Below are 25,213 nucleotides of genomic sequence, written 5' to 3'. Positions count from 1 at the left end.
TGAAAAATACAGCGAAGAAACTGCTAGTGGCAGAAGCATTTAACTTTCTTGTTAGCAGCCTCCCCCATGTGGCACTTTAGCACCAGCAAGTTGTTTATTATGTTCTGTGCCAGGCAAAACTGATTAAATGGGGCTCTTAAGAATCAAAGCGTTATAAATTCATGGAAATACAGCAAGCAATAAATTCCATGGAATTAAAAGCTTACTAGTGCTATTAGCATTTCAGGGTGTTTGCATTGTTAATAGTGATGCGCAAAAATGATGTTCCTATAAGACAAGGCAAACCAACAGAACATATGCTTTAGCTGCTACATTTTTATACCATGTCATCATCAATGGCAATTATTTTTTCCCCAAAAACACTAAAAAGCTCATTAATGTTTTGAGGAAAAAAATGAATCAAGGGTCTGTAGACCAAGGATTTACATCCCTAAAGAGAAGTATTATGTAGAAAACAACGTTGTGACTCTGTGGAAGAGCAGGAGATGGATTTCCTGGAACAGAGCTGGGGAGGAGGGAGAAGGGGTGAGGCAGGGTGACTTTGGTGACACCACAGGGACATGGTACAACACAACTTGCTAATAATTTAATAAGTAAACTCAATGCATAGTAATTCATAATATCAAAAAGAAAGGGCAATGTAGTCTGACCTGCTGGTCAGTAAATCTGTCAAAAGCTCTCCAAAAAGACATCTTTACTCCGGGTCACTCGATCATCATTCCATGGGAATGACTCTGCTGGCAGGTGACTAACTTCTCCATCATTACTGCAGAGCTCCATGTGACACACCAGCCCAAGCTGGGATGAGGCCTTCCCTTATGCCCATCTGTTTGCAGGTAGCTGATAACTCTGTAAATGGAATTTCTTTCAAGCGAAAACTTGGTAAAGAAACCATGTTAGGTGTGTGGCTGAGCAGGAGAGGAATGGGACACTTTTCCAAAACTGCAAAAAAATAGGCCTTTCAGGGTTTGTTTGATTTGTTGTTGGGTTTTTGGGGAGTCTTTTTGCTTCAGGTTTGTTATTTTTTAAAGGAACAATTTTTACCTTTCTGAGTTGCCTGAGCACACAGCAGCCAGATAATCTAACCTGCAATGTCCCTCTGGAGGGCAAGGGGAAAATCTGGCTCTCATTGCAGACAGGAAAATCAAATCACCGCCTTGTTGCCACAGTTAAGGTCTGACATAGGATAAAGAGCATATTCTGGATGGTACATCATGCACAGCTGGCAGCATGCAAAGGCAAAAAAAAAAAAAACAGGAAAGCTTTGTCCAGAACAAACAGTCCCCATGCCATGGAGTGAGTCAGCTGCAGGGGTAGGAAACGAACCCCAAATCCTGTCTTGTGGGCTCAAGCTCTGTGCAAAGGACATTAACAGTGAAAACCCTCTCCCAAGACTGAAGGCCTTGACATTCTGTTTGCCTCAAGCAAAACAAAACAAAGCAGTAGGTTTTTAACTGCTCAGAGGCACGTTATCCTTTTGATGTATGCATGTCCTGGCAGTCACACATCTGCATCAGGAGAGAAATAGCCCATTTTTTTTGGCAGTTATTTAGTCCTTTTCATCTGAAAGTTGAAAATGCACCACCGGTGAACCTTTGCAGCTCTGGGTTCTGCATATAAAAAGCAGCTGCTGAATACATGCAGGGAGTGAGGGCTTTTTCTTAATGTTTGAACAGTTCCAAGTTCAAACCCATTAAAGTCCAGGTCACACAGGGATCATGTCACTGTTAATGCATCCAGTTACACGCTGAGGGAAACCCAATATAAAACTATGATGAACTCTAGTTCTCCTGCAGAGATACTCTGAGGTCTTGCCCAGATGATGCCACAGATCACTCTTCATGGGCGGTGACCAGACAGGATGCCAATGTCAAAGGACAAGTCTCTTTAGAGCTGTTTTTAGAGAAGTCTCCTCAAATGTCTACCAAGCTTGTTGGGACCTTTTAATTTCCCTCCTCCTGGGGGAAGAATTTACTGCCCCACGGATGTTTTCTCCTACACATCACAGCTTCTCACACCACCTCCTCCCACAGCACCAGCAGCCCACTGCTGCTGTGCTTCACAGTGAGCACCCCTAACTCCATGCTCCTTCTTCTGGGGGCCAGTCCTCCACTGTGCAGGTGGGCACAGTCCCACTTGTTCTTGGGGGACTTCACACCTGGCCAGCTACTCCCCAGGCATGGCAGCAGCAGGAGACTGCAGATACCTGGTACTTCATCACACAGCTGGTGCAGCCCTACTCTCTTGCTAAGAGGGCAACTGGCAGCTTCTGGCAGGGCAACTTCAAAGACAGGTCCCTCAAGTGATGGAGTACAAGTGACACTTGTAGGGGATGTAGAACAGCACCACAGCACAGCCCTGCCCACCCAGGAATCACTTCAGCATCAGCTTCAAACACAGCCAGGCCTGATAAACCAAACTATTTACCCAGCTCCTCTCTGATTTCCACCCTAACTGTACTAGGAAAGGAGGAAAAGGACTTTACTGGACTTTTCCACCTTATCAAGTATCTAGAAAGTCCAGTGGCTGATCTGGATGCATTTCAAGGCAAGTTAACCATGGCAGTTCATGGAGCAGCACTGCTGCAGCTGGCCTGCAGGTCATGAACACAGGACAAATTTTGGGGAGATTTAGCATGCACACACTCTACACATGGGATTTACATCATCCACATGTTGGGTTTGCACTTTTCTGCTCGCAATTTTCTGAAACTTATTGCAGGGTTAAGAAACTGGAAAGAATCGTGAATGGCCTCAGAGAAGTAAGATGTGTAATTTTAAAAAAGTTATTAACTTTATTAGTAAAATTCACATTGTCTTTAAAAAGAAGTGCCTTGTGCACTTGAGTCTCATTGAGGAGAAACTTAAAACAGCCAGTCTGCATTTTTAAACTATGTTCTCTCAGATATTCACCATTCTAAAGAAGAACAAGCCAGACTCTGCTTTTAATTACATGAATAAAAATCCAGGTAATTCTTTCAATTTTAACTAATATTTTGTCTAATTAGTATCTTTTTTTTTCCTCACAAAACATGTATTTATCTGCTGTGAAATCGAAGGCAGAAATAAATTGGTTTAAAGATAGCAGAGAGTAAATAGCAAGTTTGGAACCTTTCAGCCTTACCCTGGCAATTTGTCTCATATAATTGACTCAGCAGACATGCTTACAATTTCTTACAACTTTTACAAGACCTCCTGTGGGCTTATTCTAACGTTCTCCAAAACTGAGCTCAAAGCTTTGGACTCTCCAAGCAAGCAACAGCAAAAGCAATCATCTTTCCCTCCTTAAAAAAAAAAAAGCAAACAAATAATAAAACCACATTTTTCTCCCAGGATATCGGCTCTTAAAAAGGAACGAAGATGCAAATGAATTTGCATTGTTTCAGAGATAATTTTTCTGTTCTTTTTCAGTAACAAAGTTTTTACTAATGTACAATTTGCATTCAATAAATCTTTAGAAGCAAAACTTTCCCAATAAAATTCCCTTTCCCAATTACTGGAATAAAATTTCAATGGGTAAGGATGACAGCAATTAAACAAACACAAACCACAAAAAAAGGGTTAAAAAGTCCCCCACTCCCAAAAAAAGGAAATGTTCTCATTGCCCATATTATTGATTTATGCTGTTGTTGGCTTTTAAATGCAGCACTTTCTATTTCTAAGATCTTTACAATTACTAGTGTCACAACTCTGTGGCCTTGCTCCATTGGTGGAAGTGCCCCAGGAGCAGGAAATGCTGTGCCCTTCCACAGACATTTCCTTCCAGTGCTGGGATCTACTAACCCTTAATAAGTCAGAGGATTAGGTGGAACACTTGTATTACAACTAATAAAGATAAATACAGGAGCTATCAAAACTAACAAAAACGGTATGACAGGAGAAGGAAGTAGACCTATTACTCAAAAGATGCCAATTTATCCTTTTTTTTTTAAATCAGAGGTAACAATTTTACCCTTTAAAAAAATCATCATATTACAAAAAAAAAAAAAAAATCTATTTTGTAAAGCAATATTATAAACTTGGATATTAATGGTTTGCAATGGAAATGACGTCAGAGTCTTAGTTACAAATGTCCAAATGTTTGTGCTACCCTACTAAAAAAATAAACAGTGAGCTCAGAGTCAGAAAGGACCCGTTTGAGCAATTAAGCAATACTACGCAAAACACACTGAAAAGTATAGGGCCAGCAGAGGTGGGAGAGGCACAAATTAAAATTCACAGATTGCACTGGGAGAAACACAGAACAATTAAACATCTCAGAGGTGCTGTCTAAAGTTCCTGCCATTATCTGAGTGAGAAATGCTTTCATATGTCGCAATCAGAAATACGGGCAGGCAATCAGGAACAAAAAATAACTTTTTTTCTTCTTTTTTTTTTTAATGCCCTAGCTCTAGAATGAGCTACCAGATAAAAAAGGTGGCCTCCCATAATACCCACTGACATCACTGGTCTTGTAACGCTTGTAAAACATGGCTGCCATCGTTGAACAACAATAACTTAAACATTATGGAATATATACTTCTGGTGCAGGAGCAAGCAACAGGCTTACAGATGACCAAATAAAATATGCAACAAGAATCTATTTCTGGAGTCATTTTCTCACATCTCTAGATTTTATAACACTGGAATGCGCACTGTCTGCAATGTGAGTGTTCCAAAGGCAGGGTCCAAGCCTGCAAGGGGCTCTTAGCCTTTGTGCTGAGACACAGGCACGGCCATAGGACCCCAGCAGACAGCCCTGGTGTGTTTGGAAGCCCACCAAGACTATTATAAAGAGGTGAAAAACATCACTGTATCCACTGGCAGAGCAGCATGACTTATAAAAAGTATTAGCCCAGCTCTGAATTAAGAGTTCACTGCCTGCTCCAGAAGGAAACCTTGAAACTGGGTATTTCCATCACATTCTGTGTTTGAGACCAAGCATGAGTTCGGGCTGAGCTGGAGGTCATGCTCTGGGTCTGGAATAACGTATCAATGCTGTTCCTGCTTTTGCCAATCCCAATTCTTTCCTCAACCAAGCTGATAAAATGCAGCACATCCTGACATACTATACAGCTTGATTTTCAAGAACCAGGCCAGAAATTGCATGGTCTGCAAATACGCTTGGTGTATTTGTAGCTGCTCCCTTGGTGCACCTGTACTGACAAACATCAGTGCATCCTTTTTGGCTGCCTAATTTGCAGTCACAACCTTTATGTGTTGGGCCATTTTCAATTTATGCATTTGTTTCAATACCTGCACCTGTCTGATCGCTGGGTGCAAATGAGGCTAATCTGGAGGTGTGCATGAACCTTTCCACCTTGTGCTCCATGTTCTTCAGGGATTCAGAATGGGTGATGGTGCCAACGGGAGAAACCCCGTGAGATTATGCAAAATACTGGCCAAATCTTGCTCACTTTAGCAGTCTTCATGAAGACCAGCAACATTTGGTCCAAAAGCATCAGATAAGAGGATCAAAACCTGCTACTGACTGTCTTAAAGCAGAGAAACATATTTTCCTATCAACCCACTTGAAGATTTATAAGATATTAAGGAATATTAAGAAGAAGAAAAAGAAGAAAAGCTAAATGGGCCAAAAAGAAAACAAAAGAAACATGTTCCCTTGAGATTGCTAATACTGGCAGACAATAGCACAGAAAGAACTCCTCTGACAGATCTTTGAAGTCTTCAATACAGCAAGCTAGTAGGCCATGTTAATGAGATTTGCTCAGATACTTCTTAAATTATCCCAAAATGTCTTAATCTATTTTCTACATCTTCTTGACCCGATTGCTTCAGAAAAGTTACAGCTTCACACACGTATGGACTGAACTTTTCATTCAAACAGGTAAGGTCTTCAAACACTTTGTGTTTCCAATGACCCACACACAGGCTTTTTAGGGTTTACCCCAGAACATGCAGGTAATGTTGTAATTTCTATTACTAATGAATACAGAAACACTTTGTACACACCGTATCTTTGAACTTTAAGAAAAAAACTTCTAGTAACTCAAAGTTCTTAACAATTAAGATATTACAACTTCTACCAATAATCCAAAAGTACATAAATCCAGTCTTAGATGAGGCCTGACAGACATTGATCATTCCAGCTACAGAACGACCATCCCAGCAGCAAGGGAGCAGCAGGCATCAATGAGGTTTATCTTTCCTGCTGAGGGTGACACAAACACTCATGCAAAATGCTTCCACTACAGGTCTGTGTGGTTTGGGCACACTGCAGAGAAAACACTGAAGAAAATGTCCAAGAACCAGGTTGTCTGCTCTGTCACAGAACTTGTGACTGAACCCCAGTCCATATTCAGGACCCATATTCAGAAGTAGCTGCACACCACATGTTCAAGGGACAGGAGCTGGTTCTGCTCCCTAATATGCTTTCAGACCTTTAGGTCAAAAGCAGGAAGAGTCAAGTTGCCAAATTCACTAAGGAAAACATCATCCCATAAACTTCCCACTGCCTGATGTGCAAACACTCCTGCCACCCAAGCCAGTAGATAAAACAGGACTAAGGACATCACCAGCACATCTTCTGGAAGTCACCAGCAAGGAAAAGTGCTGGGGAGAAACTGCACACACTGCAGAGCCTTTCATAAGCAGAAATGTGTCTGAAAGTTTGTTTCAGGGTTTTGACTTTTGCCTGCAATGGCCAGCAAAGACCTGACACAGCGATTTGACAACCTGGTTTGAGAACCATTTCTCTTCCTGATAAAACAAAGTTGGAAAAAAGTAATTTTTTTTGGTCCACTTTTTTTTTCCACATAGACCAATTACACAAACCATTTTTTGTATTGAGCTTAGGAGAAAAAGTCCTTTTGACCTTTCTCCTGGTTTGAAGGAAAAGGAGGAGAAAATATACCTATATAAGAAAGTTACAGCTCAAACCCACAGATTTATCTGCTGATCATCTCATTCAGCTCTGAGTTTCAGCAGGCAGCTTCTGGTTTATTATCAATATTTAATCAGCATTTAACTCTGACATGCATTAAGATTTGAAATTTTAAACTAAGTGCAACTTTGCTAAATCCTTTGTGTTTTTGGGTTTTTTTTTTGCTGTTAAAGGTTTTCTAAAGGATTCTATCTTTGCCATCTTAAAAGTCTACACGTGCCTTTTGTTATCAATAATGTACAATTTTAATAGCATGTTTTGTACGTTTCAAATTTTCAGCATGCAAGCTATCCTTGATTTACAATGCTCACTGAAGTGCTGTTTGATTATTGAAAATACTTTTACTACATTTAAACAAATGACTGCTCCTGGAAAACTAACACTATTGCCCATAATTCTGTAAAAATACATTTCCTCTCGCTTCTCCCCAAATCAAACATTTCTAATTCTTACTGTGAGGAAAAACTGGTATATAATTAGGCATTATGCCTAACCGTGCTAAATAAAGGAGAATGTAAACATCTTAATTCTGAAGGTTTAACCATCAAAGACCCTTGCTGTATCTCTTCTGTTATTTCTGTTTCTGTTCAGAGCTCCTTGGAGCTCACAGGGAAAAAAAAAAAAAAAGAAAAAAGAAAGAAAGCAAACAAACCACGCAGAATAAAAATCTATTTTGCCAGCTCTGAGCTGCTCCCACCCCGCATGCCCGAGGCCAGGCTCGCGCGCAGGGCTGGGACACCCGGGGCCACGCGGCTGCTCCTCAAGGAGTAGAGTCCTGCTCTGCAACGGCTCCGAGCGGCTTAACCGCTAACTCAGGAGATGGGATTTCACCTGAAATTAAGCTATCAAGCAATTGAGCTCAAACTCAATCAACCAAACCCTTAACCTTCCCTGTTTCAGTGGCACTGCTCTAATTAGGACTCTATCACTATTTCCATTACTATCTCCTATTCTCATGGTTTATTATCTCAGCGGTTTCAATTCTCACCCAGTTTAAATTTGACATCCAGTTTCTTGGACCACATATCATTCATTATGGGTTTTTTAATGAAATATGTTGCAAGACTATGGACCGATCCTGCAATAAATATTTTTTTGTTGAAAACTGCACCCCTCACAGCAGTAAAAGCAGGACAGAGCCAAATCTTCTCTGAGAAACAATCCTGACATTGAAGGACACGTTGAACAGCTTGTTTTCCATTAAGTTTTAAATTCTGTTGAACAGTTTGATAACATATCCTTGAACACAGATCCACCTGCACACACCACAGCTGCCCCATGCTTCTCCAGTCCTCACTGTCTTCCCCTGAGCTTGGATCAGCTTCTAGGAAACAGAGTTTGGCTGAACTCTGCTTACCAGCTCTGCTCAGGAGTGAGAATCAATAACTGATGATACACAGGAGATCAGGCTGAAAAATGTAATGGTCTTTTCCAGTGAATCACCAAAACTGCTTTCTGCTGAAGGATGAGTGACAAAGAGGATGTGTGCCCGAGTGGTGCACCAATGGTAGTAGTACAAAACACATCTGCTTTTGGAGACTACAACCTACAAGCTTCAGGGTGTCTAAAGGTAGCGTCCTGCATTTAATACCACCAAAATTCTGAATTTTCCTGGGTCATATAGGACACAGTCACACATGAACCAGGAACAAGGCCCTCTGATGTACCTGGGACTTCAAATTTTTCCCTTCTTCCCAAAAACTCAAAGGAGGAACAACACTGCAGAGCAAGGAAGAACTAGCTCCTTAAACTGCGGGATCTGCTTCTTCTCCAGTAGCTGAAATACATCTAATACTTCATGGGCTCCACCATAAAAAAACAAACCAGTAAGATTCAAATCTTGAAGAGAGGGATATATCATATAGCTGACATACACCACTGGCATGGCCAAGGATTGCAATATTCACTTGAACTTCATGAATTTCATCCTAACTAAATAGATATTTTTGGCAACAAAGAACTGAAAAAAATAATATCCCAGATCATCCTCAGATCTATTTTAATTTAAAACAGAGGAGAACAGGGACATTTTTTCCCCCTTCAAGTACATTTTAATAAAATTAAAAATAAAAATAGCTCTAATTCACTCCAGTGCATTTAGTCATTCTGTAAAATTCTAAGTTTAAAATGAAATCACCATTTTATATTCAAACAAGGTCAAGAGAACAGCACTAACGAGCACTGACATCACAGTGAACAGCAGCCACTGCTCAGCGCTTACATCAGTGTTGCTTGTTGCTATGGTGCTTAACCGACTATTAATTTCTGAAAGAAGGTGATTATAAAGCAGCCATATGAACCTCAGTCAGATGACACCCTTCAGTACCAAACACTGATCTGCGTTTCTCTTCTCCTCTGCAAGTTAATTTTGTGAATCACCACTTTTGTGATGTTAATATTCCTTCCCAACTTGAAACTTTGGACCAGAAGAGAGGCAAGGAGTTAATTTAGAAGCAAAGGACTTTCACGCTGCTTTAAATAAAAATCATTTTGCAGAGAGTGATATTTCTTTCCTTTTTGCTATGCTCCAAAGACTAAAAAGCATGTGTTTTAACTTTTGCAGTGATAATAAGCAATCAAATTAACAGCTAAATTTTGCTCTCCTGCTCTGCTCGACGTGCTGCTGGAAACCCAGGAGTGTCTCAGCCTGGGATGAAGCTCAGGAGTGTATCAGCCTGGGCAAACTCCCCAGGGATTTGCCTCAGTTAGGGGACCTTGCCACAGGCTGTGCCACTGCATCTCCCACCCCAGCAGCCATGGACCATGGAGCTGCCACAAAGACCAGCCAGAGCAGAGTCTTCCATTGCCATACAGGCTCTGCCCAGTTACCAAGCAGCCCTCTCAGAACATGGCTGAAAGACAAAAAGTGCATCTTTTTGGCCTTGCTCCTCAAATGCAGCTGAACACCTAAGCCAGTGGCTTCCCAGGCAAAATGAGGATTTTTAAGGCACAGCATATACTCCAAAAGCTTCAAGCCCAACGCTGCAAACTTTATCCATGTTGCCCGAAAAGCCTTTACTTGTGCAGCTAAGGTATGGTCCTGTGGTTCGCAGGATCAAATCCTTTGTTCAGACATACTTCAAAAATAGTGTGAAAGACAGTATATTTGCATTTACCTTCTTCAGTTGCTCCTGTAAAGCAATCTTCAGTTACAGCCACCCAAAAAGGTCACTCTTCTTACCCTGCAGAGAAAGGAGGTAACACACGTGACTCTGGGTCAGTGTCAGCAGCAACACCCAAAGCATTTTCATTGGCACCACATTTGCAAGTACAAACATAAATAAAGCAACAAATGAATCTAATCGTGTTTAATGGTGAATGACTTTCAGAGAGAGTTAATAAAAACAATCAAGTCACAGGACTGGTGCTTATCAGTACCAGCTAGTGTGAGGTTCTTCAGTTCAGCACAAACAACTTGGTCTTTGGGAGAAGAAAAAGAGAAGCAAAAAACCCCATGGAGATGAGACATCTTTGTTCTCGAACATAAACTTTCTTAATCTTGATGCCTATCAATCTATTTTCAGTTTGAATAATAAATGAGTTCACTTCTTTGTTTCAGAAATCTGACTATTGTCTGCATGGATTCTCCTTACTTAAGGCATTTTAAAACCATTTGCAACCGCTGCTATTTTATCTTCTGGATCCTTTCTTTTTTCTCATCCTTTTCCATAGAGACACAGTCCTAGATGAGATTTTAGAACTAGCTGCATCTTCCTAATTCAGAAAGTTGTTTACTGTCTTGGGATATCTTCTCATTAAGCATTACCAAGAGCACGCCAAGCACGCCAAGGTGGTGAGAGCAGAGGGTATTAAAAGGAGGAATAATTAAAGTGTATCTTTATAAAAAGTAGGAGGGAGAAAACAGCACGTGTAGGTTTTTTTTACCCTGTATATTACTGCATCTTGTGTACTCTCTCTTATGCAAAAGAGTATGTAATCTTTTAAGAAACATGACAATCTGCCACTTTCTGTTCATGTAATTGGGATCAACATATGGTACAAGAGAAAAGAAAAACATTTGTTTATTAATTTAGATCAAGTTACTAACTCAAACCACTAACAGCATTCAGAATTAATTCCACATCAATTGACCAAATACCTTAACAGAGTAAAATTATAACAATTTCACTGAAATGTTGATCTTCTGCTGCAGGGGTATAGAGTACTGTGTAATATAGACAGAAAGAAATATGTGATAACTTGGTGACACTGATGACTTCATACGAAACGGAAAGTCAGTGACATGTGGATGTGTAAGACAGAGCTACGTGAAACTCCATTTCATAAAATTCACACAGTGATGTGGAGTTTTGGAGGTGTTTGTGAAACTCACCAAATGGTAAGTTGTGCTATTTACATCACTAGGTGAAGCTTTTTACTGGAGCAGTAAAATACCAACCTCTGGGAAAAAAAAAAATCAGAATCTTCACTAAGTTCACTCAAAAGAATATGAACTCATTCACCATTTATTTTGGAAGGAAAAATGTTTTCACAGTGAGAATGAGGCATTACTTCTTTACCATTGAAACCTGATTGTTTTTAGCTGGGAGAAAAAAGGTTACCTTGATATGAAATCAATATTGGTTTTATCTGTAGCTCACTGGCACTTTATTTAATTTTTATTTTTTATGTTTTGTGTCAGAAGCTCTTCACAGCTCTTGTAATGCAGTACCAGAACATCAGGGCCAAAATTTGAGTATGTCTGCTGTATAGGAAGCCCTGTGTTCCTTGCTGAGGTACACATATAAGAAATTCCTGATTCTGCACTGTAAAGGACATAACACTACTCCATCATAATAGGTCAGGGCTCACCTTCCTGAGAGTATGTAAAACAATACATCTTTTATGTAAAATACATGACCTCTGACATGTGATGTGCTCTTAGATTAGCAACAATAAAGGCTTTTATCCTGCTTTGCTGCAGGGGTTATCTTGGGTTTGACACTTTAAACCTCTTTTCATATTTATCTGTTTTATAAATTTTCTGGGTATTTGGCAGTCAGATCCTTGTTTTGGCAGTATTTTGGCAAGCAGGCTTCATTTCTACCCTGAATCTCCACGATAGCAAATGAACCATCTTAAAATGTACTTTTTAAGGAAGCTGATAAAAATTAGATGTTTGCATAAAATGTGCATTCAGTATCTCTGGGCAGTGCTGAAAAAGGCAGGTATCATTTTCTAAACACATTTGTCTTGCATGAACCATACTCCAAGGAAATCCGGCTCAACAATCAGCTGGTGGGAGACCAACAGGGTCTACAGGGGGCTGAGGAGAACTCAGCTCTCCTCACAAACTAGTCCCTGATTGAAATCCAGACTGCTTTAATTTCTGGTTATCAAACTCCTGCTACATGTTACCTGGCTTTCAAAAATATGGAAAATGCACCATTAAAGTTAAAATGAGCAGCAGAAACAGCTGTTCCCACCTGTGAAAATTTCTCATTAATAGTCTAAAAGTTGAGTATCTCAAAACGTAGAAACACAAATACAGACTTTCCTCCTGAAACTGTTTATATGGGTGAGCAAACTGATGTAGGCAACACACATTCCTTCCATCATGCTGTCTTTAAGATAAACACAAAGTACCATCAACACTGTAAGTGTGTGTGTGGAGCAAACAAAGAAAAAATCCCATCCTACCAAAGCAAGACATCTCGCTACACTCATATTTTCCCCCCAAGGAGATGATTAAAATAGAAACCAAACCACAAACAAAAATCCACTTTGCAAGCAAGCAGCAGTGGTCCTGCTGCCTGATGGGCAGAGAAGGTCTCAAAGCACCCTCAATACCACCTCCAAGGCTCAACTGATTCCGTACACAAGGAAGAGTCCACGCAAAACTCCATGCCCTGAACAGATTTTACCAGATATTCCTGAAAACGTCAGGTTTGTTCACCACGTGCCTCAGTTTACCCACTAGCGAGATACGTAATTGTAACAGAGTTTGAAATCCTTGGATATAAAGATACTTCTTAAATCAGAGTTTCGAGCAGGATTTTGGAAAGACAACAACAATCTCAAGCTGAGGCAGCGCCATAACCTCTCCAACAGAAAGGCCCCCTCTTGTCCTGGATCAGGTACTACCTATTCCCCTGGTACCAAGGGACCAGGCAAAGATCAGAAGCTTTGACATTACACCTGCTGTTGGGCTGGACCTTGTAACTCTTCTGATCCAACAACATTTATTTGATTTAGTGATCTCCTCCTCCAGGGCAGTGAGGTCATTCCAGGGAGGCTGCAGGATGGAGCCCTAACTCCAAGGGATCACTGCAAAGCCAAATTTAACCAATAATACAGAGAATACTCAGCAACAGAGACCACTGAAGAATGAAAGTCTACTTAAAACTCTAACATTTTTCACTAATATCTAAATGAGAACAGCCTTGGGTTTAGCCAAAAATAGATTAACAAGGACCTTGATCCCACACAAACTGGCTCTGAGTAATTTTACACAGGAAAGTAGAACACCAGTTGAGCTGCTCCTCTGCTCAGAATTACGCATGTACGTTTTTTTGTCGGTGTCCCAGCCCTCAGAAGCCTATAATTTATTACAGGAAACCTAAAGCAGCAAAGGAATCTCCCCTTCACTACCTAGAAAGCACACTTTTTTAAAAAATAAAAAAAAAGGATAAAACAGACACATGCACCTGATAACACAAGAAAAAAATTTGCTTTGAAATTAGATTTTGATTTATTTTTCTTATATAAGACCAGCTGAAATGTATTTAATGTGTCTGATTAAAATATTTACTAAAAAGCTTCCTGAAAGTTTTAAAATACTAAAACCTGATCACCAAAATAAGCACTTCTGTGCAGTAATTTCTTCTAAATAAAGTGAACTGTAACAACCTAATACAGCTGTTCTTTCCCCTCAAAAGTCCCTGAGTCACATTCAGTTGCACACAGGCTGAAATATTAAATATGTACTACTTATAATCTGTCGTATTCTTATAATTATTGTTTTCTTGTCCTATACAGGAAAAGACACAGTCTGTGATTTTATCAACTGCATTTCCGCAAGAGAAAAACAAAAATATTTTTTATTTGGTATTTTGCTGGTTCTGAAAATACAGAATGTACACTGATTGGGGAGAAAACATCTGCTACCAGGCAGACTTGTGGACCAGTCCCGCACACAGGTTATTTCCTCACCCAGCACACTCAGCTTGGCTACTTGCACTAACACAAATCATGAGTAGAACTGTTTTGAGGACGGTCAGTAGTTATCTCTTCAGTTTTATTGTACCTATTTTATTTTTTAAAGAGAAATTAAATATTCAACTAAATACTTCAAATAATCTGGGAGAGAAATTTTTTTTCTGACCACTCTCCAGGTGGCCACTTTTTATTGTGCAGCATATATAAAATCTCAGGAGGCATGGCACAGGAGATTTTCTATAGCAGCAGTCCTTACTGCCTCCTCAGAAAGTGAAATGCAGGTGAACAGTGAAACTGTGAGAGACTAAATGCACTTCTTCCACCTCTTTGAAGAGGGGGAAGTGGATTTGGTACAGGCCAAAACACAGGGATATCAATGCTCACTACCTTGCTGCTTCTCAGTGGAAGGAGGGAGCAAATCATACTGTATTCTCCTTTTCAGTCATTAGCAGGCTGTTCAGAATCTCTGGCTAGTGCTTATTATTTATTCCAAACAGAAATAAAATAAAATTAAAATAAAAAACAGCACGAGGACAAAGCTATACACAGCACATTCGCTCTTTCAAATTAATATTACCTTTCAAGTCCACCGTAACCTTGGAAAAGAATAACTCGGCGTAAGCCAAATCTACAAAACTAATCACGATCCGTTCCTCCCCCGCTTTTTAACAGCTCTTACAGGGAACACACGGGTGCAGTTCGCAGGCAAGTTGGGAACAGCTCGCTTCCAACACGGGATCTGCACCGCGATCGCTCAGTCCCGCATCTCTGACTGATGGATTGCTTGTTTGCCTCTCGTGTGTGACAGCGCTGGCCCTCACCGAATCCATCCCAGGTGAAGGGAACGCGCTCCCGGGAGCCACCCAACCTGTCAGGTGAGGAGAGGCCATCCCCGAGCCAGATCCCATCTCCCTCGGCCAGATCCCACCTCCCCGAGCCAGGGGCCACCATCTCCCGGAGCCAGAGCCAGCCATCAAACGCCGCCGCTTGGCTCCTATCGCCAGATCTTCCCCGTTTCTTAAAATAACTCCCCGTGCCTCAGTACCAGCCTTAACCATTTTATGCCTGTGCTACAACTCTCCTCCTGAAACTTGACCTCTCCGGGGCGGCAGCAGGCGGAGGATGCCCGTGCCCGGCGGCGGCACCGCCGCGGCTGCGGGCACCGGGGCCGGTCCCGCCGCGCCGGCCCCGCCGCTGCCCGGCCGGCACCCAGCGCGGGGCCTCGGGCAGGGCTGGCGCTGTCCCCAGCGCCACTTTCCGCGCACACACACACGGGCACGGGGACACATCGCACCCCCCCCCCCCCCAGTACCGTGACCCCGGCGCTGCTCGGGGTCACTTCCCCGCCACTGCCCCCCCGCCGCCCCTGTCCCGTCCCTTACCTGGCAGGCGAGTGACACTCCTAGTCGTGGTCATGTGAAAATATTTTCGAGGTATCCTTTAACAGCCTTTAAATATTGAAGCCTAAAAACAATATTTGCTGTTTTACCTTTTGAAGCTTTAACAAAAGCTTTGTTTTAGCATTTACCTCGGTGTGCAATAAGAGTTAATAATCAAATCCGTCCCAACCCCCACAAATGTTAAACAAAAAGATAAAAGAAATGCAAATAGCTATTGTCATGGAAAGTTAAAGTACCTGTCTGTATTTTTAAGTGAAAACTATTATCTCTATCAATCAAAATTTAAGAATACAATAGCACTAATCACACGAGGTGCTTTGACTGAGGTACTTTTCCTCATAAAAAGTTTTTTTGGTTTTTTTTTTAACTGGTGCATAAAAGTAATACACTTACAATTAGACACGGTATTTGTAATTTTGTTATTAAAAAACCTCAGCAGTCTTATTGTTAATAAATGCCTCTGAGTCTGTAGGCTGATTCGTACCCAAGAAGACCAAAGTCCCTACATATTTTAATAAGGTTGATGAAATTTTATTCAGATTCTCACACTTTCCAACATGTGGTGGAACAGCACACTCTTCTGTTTGAGAGGAGTTACTCAAACGAAGGAAATAGTTAATTGGGAACCAAAACTACTACTTCTGGCCTCGCCGCACATTTTCCACATTTCTCCAAGCGCTGTCTGTGCTTCAACCCTCTGCCTCCAAGACGTGCCCTTTGTCATCTTTTCTTTAATTTTTGATGCCAATTCCCTCCTGCCGGACCCCGACGCTCTCCCAGCCCAGCACACATTACGTATACACTGTGTACATTGTGCAGGCACACCGCACAGATTCTCTCCAAAGTCATTTTTAAAACTAATTTGTCCAGACGGAATCAGAAACCGAGCTGCACAGTTAATAAGTGCAGGAGAGAGCGGCAGTAATTACGCCTGTACTAAAAGAAAGAGCCCGAGATTAAAATACCTATAAGTAAATAGTTGAGGCAGGATGCCATTATGCAAACTCTGCTCTCGGGGAGGGATGTCTCCCACACTGAGGAGCAATAGGACTGTCATTTTTTTCCCCCTGCAATATCAGGTTTCCTACTCCACAGCTCTGGTACTCTGCATCATGGCTAACATCTCTAGTGTGCTATTAATATCAATGAAGAGACGATTCAATTTCCACATAAGAAAAACCTCCCTATTACAGCGCAGACATTCGAGTGAGGACCCTTGCAAAGGAAACAATAAAGACCAGAGGGTTGCTTTTTTTTTCCTCCCCCCCTCCTCCTCCTTTTTTTTTTTTTTTTTTTTTTGCTGCTTCTTTTGCAGTTCTGCGTTGCTCACTGTTTGAAAGCTTTTAGCTAACAATGGAAGCATTATCTTCAGGACAGTTACAAAACAGGATTTGTTAGTACAAAGAATAATAACACCAAACTCATCCCCCCCCCCACTTCCCCGCCCCACAAATACCTGTCTATTGCAATATTGCATTTAATACTTAATTCAGAACTATATGCCAGAAACACCTGTATTCTTGATCTAATTCCCTGCAACAAACTCCCTCAGCAGACCAGTTTTGCTGAAGGAGGTTTGGACAATTACAAACAAACAAATATTTTGTGCATTTATAAAATGGAACAGAAAAAAAGTATCTTATTCTACCGAGTGCAAACTTACCCATTAATGAGGAAGAAAAAGGCTTAGAGCTGTACAGTAATTCCCAACCAACTGCAGAAAGTTGAGAGTTTGAAAACACTAAAGCACTTTTGACTATCAAGCCTTTCTGTGCTTCAACACTGGCTGCAGTGTAAGGAAGGACTGAAGGTATGTGGTCTAAACACAACAAAAGCCACTGCCTTACTCTAGATTAAATATGCAGGAAGAGGCCCCTTTGCATAAACACAAACACTCAGCAAATGAGTAACTGGCTCAAATCAGACGCCTGCTGTGCATTCTACCTGTCCTGATCTCTGACAAGCTACACAGCTTGTTTAAGGGGATAGGAGCTGCAAAATCAAATCAAATCATAGCACTAAACGCTCTGCTCCTCTGATAGTAAATAACAACAGCACCAACAACTCCATGCCAAACACTCATTCCTAATCTAAGCATTGCTCTGGCACAGAGTTGAATCCTGTACTGTGCCCACTTTGGCTCAGCCACCTATCTCACTACAGCATAAGAAACACAACCAAACACCACCTGTAAAATTAATTTTCATTAACTGTACTGAAATCCAATACAATCCTGGCCCGGCCTTTTCTTAACAAGGATTTAAAATTAATATAGAGACTTTTGGTTGAGTTGAAAGATTAAATCTGCATTTGCTCTTACTGTCCCTGTTTTGTTTACTATATAAAAGACATTCCAGACACAGATCTATTTTAGCTGTTATGAATCACCACATAATGCACACCTATTTACTAGTTTATTTGGGAAAAAGGAAGAAACTTCTGAAGTGTTCCTTAAAAACATTCTTTTCAAAATGTTGCTCTCATGAAATGAGCCCTCCAAACTATACTTACTTAAAAAAACAACTAAATTAGAGACTGTGATAACCACCAAACATATCTAAACATTTATTATTATAATTGAATATACATAATTACATACTGTGATTTACTCTTCCTTCTAGAGAAATAAATTATTTTTCAGTCTCGTTTATCCTTCCAGTCCAGAAATAGAATGAAGCAGCATGATTCTAAAGCAATTGGAATTCACCAGTGTCCCCTCCTAACTTAAGGAGTCAAATCACATTGACCTTTTATTCTAAGTCCTAGCTACATGTTGGTTTTGGTAATTTAATTATTTTTTAATAACTTGCAGTATTAAATGATTGCCATTGAAACACAAATAAGATTATACTCCTCTGCCTTACTCTCTGGTGCTCCAGACTATAGCGTAACATGGACGGCACGACTGCGTCCGGGCCCGAAATTTCATTCTGAAAGAGCACTTACACACAGGCAGGCACAGGAAAATTCAGCCTTTCAAGATGCAACACACATTTACTGGATTCTCAAGCATGTGTCACAGATTATTTCAAAGGACAGTGGATATAAGTTAACTCACAGTTTTAACAGGCATGTAGCATGTTCAGTTCCACAGAGCACTTGTATGGTATGGAGGGAGTTTTCACACCTCCTTGGATAAACTCACCAGGCTAAAGCACAAAAACATTGATAACGTGAACTAGTCAAGCCCAACAGGAGAAAAACCCTCCAAGAAAGAAATTTTAGAGCCCCTGTGTCATTCACCATTTTTACATTGAAATGACCTTCCAAATAAGGCGTCAGATAATACGTTCACATAGATGATACCGATCTAACCTTGATGCAAATAAAACATAGAACAAAATTTAATCAGTATATCACTGTGTAAAAGCCTTTGTCCATCCCAATGGAGCTTCTAATGACTGTTTTGGCAGTTCTGGCTGGTAGTTATGCCTCCCTGCTCATATATATCTCATACTGGTTGAGCAAGCTAATGGAACTGCTGTTAGTGGAATCCAATATTAATACCCTGCATTGTGCAAAACTGGATGCAACTGAATATATTACACAATTACAGGTAGTATCTAATTCCATAGGTATTAGATACTGGTCTCTAAATTAATATTTTAATAGAGAAAGTGATATAAATACTACATTTCAGGTAAGATATCTATGAACTCTGGATCTGCCAGTCTTCCTGCTGTAAGCCTGCCCTACACTCACACAGCACAGACACAGGACCCTGACAAAAATTGGCAGGCAAGCTTTAGACAGTGAGTGACACATACTGATGCACAGAGTCAAAGATGTCATCTTCATACAAGCTCAACTAGTTATGAGCTTGAGAGAAAAATGAAACCAAAAAAACCCCCCAAAATAAAATAAACAAAAAAAAAAAAAAAAAAAGAAAAAAAAAAAAAAAAAAGAAGAAAAAAAAAAGCAGGGGGGAGAGCGGAGCAAGACCTCCAGAAAATAAACAGGGTGTACAGTTTCAAAGGCTACAGACACAGACATTTCATTGTTCAAGCCAATTATCAGTGGAAAATAATAACAACAGATGGATTCAGAGTCACTGACTTTTCATATGCACTTCATCTCTGCACAACAGATGATGAAATGCGAGAGCTATCTCGGAAAGGCAAAACATCTTTCAGTAAAAGAACTCTATACTCCAGATGGGGACCTTCTAAGGCAGCTGATTATCTTCTTATAGTGTTGTAAGATAGACTTACTAAAACATTTCCAGAACTGATCAGATTGGATGAGCACAATGGCAGCATTATGGGGAGTAAGTTGCTCCGGTCTCAGACTTGTGACTGGACTACTCAGAGATTTCAGTGGGCTCAGAGCTGCCCATCCCATTTCCACATCAAGTACTGGTTCTAAAAAATGCCCAAAGCTGCTGCTCCCAGTCTGGGCAAAACATGGGCTCAGCTTTGTGTGGAGAGGGGATGCACACATGAGGCCACAGAATCAGCATCGTCATGAATTTGTCCCCAGTAAAAGACCCACCATTACAAACAGGGTGAGTCTCCTCACCTTCTGCAAACACGCATTTCACACAGGGACACAGGCAGAGGACAAAAATATTTACATGTTTACAAGTGGCACTGTCTCCACTGTAATTGCCGGATGTAGAAGGAACTCATCATCCAAGGTAGGAATAACCTCATCCAAGTCAATGGATTACACACCCACAAAAACTGGTGTGAGGCACAAGAAAGACATAAATTCTTTCCTATAAAGCCTTCACAAAACCCCATCTTTTTATGGGAAATAAAAAATTGCTTTCAAAGGGAAATAACAAACACATGTAAATTTTGGTGGTTCCGGTGATAAGCAGTTCCAACAAATGTCACAAACACCTACCTAGCACAACCTTCTCCCACTCAACCTGAACACCACAAACTATGTGTTTTTGATCACATGAATCAGGTATGCCACAACCTCAAAACTTAAAATAAAAAAGGAGTAGTGGAAAAATTAGCTCATTAATCTTTAAGACAACATTTCTTTAATGGAAGAACACTACATAAGTAGTGCATTAAACTGAACTGGTTGCCATTTCCACAGTTTCTTCTTCACAACACCGCAAGGAAAATCTAAGGAACGGCATTCTCCATAAATCAATACTGCACACCGAGGGGGAGCGATACACAGCACACACACACTCTGAACTTGCACCTACTGCTAATTTATTTCACAAGTTACAAAATATTTCTGAAGTAGGGGGCTGTTGGCTTCACAAACGTGAAGGGAAGAGATGGGTTTGTGGGCACAGCGTTTCCCCTCTTTGTGAACTACTTTGTCAAAAGTAAATTCACAGGGGAACATACGAGCAAAGAGTAAATTTTGCCCAGGGCAAAATTCTGCAACTGCTTTAAGAAGCAAACAAGAACACAAAAGATGTGTAATACAACCATCTGGCTCTACTCATGCTATATCAATAATCCCCAAAATTTATCCCCACCCCCTTAATCAACCCACACTGATGCCACAAAACCAAATGGCATCACTTATGCTTCCTGCCCATCACATTTTGAAATGATATTTAATATGCATACAGTACATATTTGCATGTTAATCAATTTCTTTAAGAAAAAAATATTTTTGCTTCTTTAGCTATTAGTTCTGCTTTTTTCTACTTATTCACACTGGGATCTCTAAAACCACCAAGAAAGTCCTTGTGGTAAAGATACTCTCATATCAACACAGCATCTCAGGTATCAGGATAACGTACCGGTCAAAATTTCAATCTCTTCTTCTCTCTAGTTTTGTGTCACAGTTTGAAAATAGCAGAGGGTGAATAATAACATGCCAGCAAAATTAGCTGTTCAAGAAACATGGGTAAGCAATCCGTTTTGAACTCGGGGTTGGATGCATTTCTAAGCATTACCCTATTTGGGATATAGGGAAGGAATGACAGAGGGAAAGCGGGGTATCCTATATGTCTTTTATTTTGAAGATTCACACACGTTTTTTAGGCCTCCCCCATCCAGGAGCCAGCCTGCTTATGAAGGAGTAAAATGGGAAATTCTTGGCCACAGATGGAGGACAAGCCTCAGCTGTGCTTTGGCTGAGTCCTGCTCTCCCTTCCCACCCCAAGTCTGCAGTGGAAGACCACCTCAGGACAGACAGACAGAAAGCCATCCATGCAAAGTGTCCAGAAGGGTGGCTCTGTGATTGTTTGGGGGAGGGATTGTTTTCTTGAGGGAAAATCACCCTTGTAACCATCATGATTCATACCAGGAGCGCGCAACGTGAAACCGGTACCAAAAACAACACTACAAAGACGGTCTCTCCCTGGCGCTCCACCGACCGACGGCCACGGCCCCGGGGGCTGACTCAGAGCTCTTCTTCTTAATCGACTTTTCTGCAACAACATACCCCAGCCCAAGCCCTGCCTCTCCCTGTGGCTGGCTGGCACACTCCCCATGCCTGGTGCTGCCCGGGGGACACGGCACGGCGGGGACGGAGCCCCACGGCCCTGCCGTAACACGAACAGATGGCTGTTACACAGAGCAGGAGAAATACAAGCCCTGAGCACTCATGGCATAGGTGGAAATGTTTTGCAGCTATTTTCTTTGGAAATAAGCATACATATAGCGGTTATGTCTGCTCCCTCATCCAGACTACCAAGCTGAGATCACAAACACTTTGTTAATTTTTTTTTTTTAAATCCACTTTTGGATTGCTTCTGTTGTTTGTACGGCTGGACTTGTACAGCCTCTTTGTAAGAATTGAAAACAGTCTCCCACAAACACGGGAATGGGCAAATGGTTTAGAGAGCTAATCCACACCTGGGCTACGTGAAAGGGGCTCATATTTTCCAAACAGAAACACAACCTCTTTTATATATGAACCAGATTTCAATCCAAATGCTAAACCCTTCACCACATCCTACGTGGGGCTGTGTGATGGTCACAGGCAGTGGTGGTGGGTGGTGGCTGTGCTGATGGCAGCCACGGGCGAGGAGTTGCTGTGTCCTTGGACTTGGATGAGGAGGGCAGACCCGTCCTTGGTTACACCACAGTGAATGCAGGGTAATCCCCATCCTGCACACGCCTCTTACAGAAGAATCTGGCCCTGTCTCGTTACTCTTGTTAGAAAAATGAAGGCTGTGACAAAAAATAGCTGAGAACTACATCTTGCCTATGCCAAAATACAATAATAACATGTTCAAAGATTTAATTTAGAAGACTACAAAGTCTAGCTCATACATCATAACACCTTGAAATAACACTTTAAGGTCAAATCCTGTGCATTTTTGGAAACCACCAAAACATAATGAAGTTTTACTTAAACACAGCATTTACATTTATAACGCATTTCAGATTCTTCAAGTAAGCTAGACCACATGCTAGGAAAATGTACTTCCCACAACATACAAATTAAGTCATGTACAGCCTTCCCTCCGCAGGCTGAACAGCCACCAGCACAAATGGAAGTCCTGTGTATGGATCAAAGGCAGCATGTGGACCTCAGAACATGATTTTTTATATTTTGTTTTTAATTGGCAAAACATCAAATCCCACTAGCAGTTTATTTTTGTTGCCTTCCTTGCCCCTTTTCTACCTCTCCCATTTATTTCACAACGGAACATTTTTAAACCACCAGAAGTCTTTGTGGCAAAGATGATGTCATACTGACACAAGATCAGGTGTGAGGTATGGTATGAATAAATACTTATCCGCAAACACATTTAATTTTCAATGGTTGGGTATTGAGAGACAAAGAAGTTCTTATGCAGACATATTAGCTGAGGATTTCATTTCGAATGGTCTACATTTAAAAGAGCAAAACACCACACAGTGCAAGCCCAGAAGAAAAAGGAAAAAGAAGAACCAAAACCTCTTGTGCCTTCCTTCTTGTTTTTGGGAAAGCAATGCACAGCTCTGCTCTTCACAGTAATAAATATGTGGTGCTTGATTACTTTGCCTTTTAAGTCACCGATACCATACAGGACAATTGTCCTTTATACACTGGCAATAAAAACTCTCCCTAGAAAAATAAATATGTATTTTAGAGTAATCAAGCAGGAACTAATTTTGTATTTTTTCACAAGTAGCCATTTACTTTGGCACCAAATGGTAATGTGTAGCAGAGAATGCAGTATATGCTTTAACCCAAGAAAAATTAGACTTGAAAATTAATACACAGTGAAAGACAAATTTAAAGCAGCTTTCTTGTGTTCTGACATAAGAATATAAAAATGACATGAGCAAGTAAAGATTAGTTTACATACTTTTCAATCACAGCTGCCGCTCAGTAACCACAATACCTTTAAAATGACATTCCATCGAAACAGATACAGTTTGGCTGCAACAGCAGCAAGACACAGTTAACATGGAATTAAAAGGGCATTTTTTATTTACACACATCGTACAGCACTGAGCCCCAGCACAATTACAATGGAAAGATTTTTAGCGTGATTAATTTGGAAATAATCTAGTGATAAATAGAGTGCATTGCAAGTGATTCTGCTGAGCAAATTTTTATCACCAGCCTTAGATGTCAAAACAGTTTCAGGGACAGAAAGAACAAGTCACATCTTCTTGGTTAATATTTAATTGGGTGCTAAAGATTCCTCCGAAGGACCTCTGAACCATCACTGACAGCCCCACAAGATGTCCCTGCCTGTGAAATAGATACCAACCCCTTCTGTATAAACTAAAATAACATTAAATTTAATCAAACCATTCAATTAATAAATCACTTCAGTGGACATTGCAGCCCAATCCCTGTTTAATTACATAATTTAAAAAATATTTGCACACTGCAACCACTAAGATTGGCTCCGAGGTTTCATAATACACACTTAACACTTGAGTTGGAGAACAAATTTATTTAATAAATGCAGAGCTAAGTACAATAATGCCACTCCACTCAAACTGCAAAAATCACTTAGCATCTCCTGCGAGAAAAAGCAAATAAACTTTTTCCTATTGAAATGCATGTCCCTGCTATCACCAGCTCTGCCAGAAGCCACCTCCTTTCTGCTCTTGTCCCTGCAGTCATAGGAATGCCCAAGCATGGGAAGGGGTGGCAGAGCTGCTGTCCCCCCCCCCATGGCACAGAGCATCCCTCTACTTCACCTTCACTCGGACTCCCTGGCCTCCCTTCCTCCTTGCCCTCTGCCTCCATCCTTTCCTCCTCACTTTTCCCTCTATTTCTCCCCACGTTGCTTGTCTGCCCCTTGTTTTCTGCTGTTTATTGGAGTTCCAGCTCCCCCCATTTCCATCTCAAGCTCATGCCCTGAGCTTCCTACACCTGCTCTCTTCTCCACTGCCATCTGAGATAGCTCAGGGGAAAAAAGCTAGCTGGGAAAAAACCCACCACAAACAGGACAGAGGGAAGAGGCTGGGGAGGAGAGCAGGGAAAGAAAACAGTTTAGTAAGGCCAAACAGAACTGCACAATTTCCAACAACAGCAAGAGATGCTCCAGAACACTGGGATGAAAAAAATAAAAGCCATGGACCAAGTGTATTATGTGAAGCAGGATTCAGGTTCTGGGATGGGTGTAATGCCTGTATTCGCAGAAAAACTCTGTGTCTCCCAAGAAACCCATGTTACTGCCATATATAACTAGGTGTGACAACTTGGGAGAGGTTGAAATACATAGGGACCAAGCGGTGGCCTTAAATGAAGGGGAAAAAAAGCAAAGCTAAGGGTTTGTCACAGCTTGGAGGCACAGCTGTGTGCACTCATACAGACTTTGCATTCATTCATATAGAGCACAGCTTTCAGGTCCTGTGGTTCCAGCACGATTTTTGGACGAAAGTTGAGACTCAAAA

The 25,213-nt window shown here is 41.1% G+C and overlaps 1 protein-coding gene across 9 annotated transcripts in view; it reads right to left on the bottom strand.

Moving 5' to 3' along the window:
• Positions 1–25,213, bottom strand: part of FOXP1 (forkhead box P1) — a 377,320-nt gene that overhangs the window by 207,798 nt on the left and 144,309 nt on the right. For 7 of the 9 annotated variants that reach the window (XM_050979145.1, XM_050979151.1, XM_050979152.1 and 4 more), the window contains exon 3: positions 9,999–10,064. The gene's annotated coding sequence lies outside the window, so the exon portion shown is untranslated. Of the gene's footprint in view, positions 1–9,998; positions 10,065–14,617; positions 14,637–15,422; positions 15,505–17,103; positions 17,247–25,213 lie in introns of those variants that run through there. The other 2 variants (XM_050979147.1, XM_050979148.1) reach the window with 2 other exon arrangements.

The sequence above is a fragment of the Serinus canaria genome, chromosome 12 (assembly GCF_022539315.1).
Source record: "Serinus canaria isolate serCan28SL12 chromosome 12, serCan2020, whole genome shotgun sequence".
NCBI lineage: Eukaryota > Metazoa > Chordata > Aves > Passeriformes > Fringillidae > Serinus > Serinus canaria.
This window is presented reverse-complemented; position numbering and strand designations above follow the sequence as displayed.